Here is a 1,775-nt window from a genome sequence, read left to right on the forward strand (position 1 = left end):
CTTACTTAGGGTAGATATTGAAAAATATACTAAGAACTGGAGACATTCAGAAGAAAAGAGAAGTTTCCTATGTTGTTGGGATTGTAAGAAGTCTAGTCACTTTGAGAAGAATACTATTAAAATACTCTTAAAAGCATTTTGCTACCACGTCTTCTGGCAGTCACATGTTGGGCATATATATCTGATAGCTTTCATGACTAGTAGAGATACAAGGCACAGTCAACTAATAAAAGTATTTATTTTGAATCATAGACAGAAGTTTTAGTTTATGTGTGATTGACCTAATTACTTTTCAGCCTCTACCAAGGCTTGTTAAGCCATGGAAAATTATAGGCTTATGGCCAGTAGAAGAAAAGTTAAAGGAATAAACAAGACTTCCACAATGCACATGAAGCTGAGTTTCAATAGCTCAATAATTCCTCGCCAGTGCTACCTCTTAAAGTGTATACTAAATATAAGTACTAAAGGACTAAGCCTCTAATACTTAGATCTTGGGGGCTTATTGAAAATGTAAGTCAAACAACAACAACAACAAACAACAACAACAACATCAGGATCTAACAAGAAAAAAAATTAACAGATTACCAGAGAAATGTCCACAATTTCATGTTGATAGAAGCATTAGTCATAATATGCATTATATGAAACCAACTTATATCCTCATTAGTCAGACTTTGTAGCTGCTCTTTCAATGTTGCTAGTTTATGATAAAAATTGACTAGTTCACACTGAATTTGAGTAGTGTTCTTTAAAATGTAAATTATAGCTTTAGTGGGTTTTAAATAATTAGGATGTTTCAAGACAATAAAGCTCTGTAGTGAAGTGGTAAAATTATGTCCATATCTACTGCTTCAAAGTGAGTTTTGAGTAGATAAAATACTTCAGTATTTTTCTCAAACAATACAGTGGTTTCACATTACTAATTTCCTAAGTCCTGCAGATGAATCTGGACATATATGTTTAAGTAAATGAGAAATGGGATGCATGATTACTGATACTAATACAGCTTACTGATAAGGTTTACAATCAATTATTAATCACTCTACTCTTGGGTGAACTCTTAGGATGTCTCACTGTCTTCTAGGTGTGTTACCATCTTAACATATGTGGATGAGCTTAAAGCTTCAGAACATTTAGGAAATTAAAAATCTTAAATTTCAAAAGAAGTCATTGATGCAAATAGAGAAGAGTTAACTCAGATATATTCTTGATTTTTCAGTGGTTCAATTTGCATAATTCTTCACTTACCAGTAAACACAAGAAAAGTTTTACAGATATATAAAACCATTGCAGTCTTTCAGTGACTAGTTGGAGATTGTCAGAGAAAGAGTTCTAGTTATTTTTGTTATCGCTTTCTTAAGTAATGGCTCAACATAAAAGAAAGTATAAAAGCCATTTTACTCCAGAGACTTCCTAGAGTTAGGAACAACACCAATCATTGAGTATGTTGGAGGGAAAATTTTCTAACCTTTCATACAGAGACAATTTTCTTTTCACATTGTTGCAGATGTCAGAAACTGGTAGCAGAAGAAAATAAGAGTTTTCATAGAACATCATCAAATTAAATAAACAAGATTGCTGTAACCAAAAGTAATTTAAGCCTATCTTGCAAGCAGGCTGACAGCTTTATATTTCAAAATATGTCACCATTATATTTGAGTCTAATGTAATATTTGACTACCAGCAAGATATCATAAAACTAATGATTTTGATATTGTGTCACATGAATCTAATCTATTTCTTTATGTCTTTTCCCTTCCATTGGTCCTCTCATA

Source organism: Mus caroli, chromosome 6, assembly GCF_900094665.2.
Source record: "Mus caroli chromosome 6, CAROLI_EIJ_v1.1, whole genome shotgun sequence".
Lineage (NCBI taxonomy): Eukaryota > Metazoa > Chordata > Mammalia > Rodentia > Muridae > Mus > Mus caroli.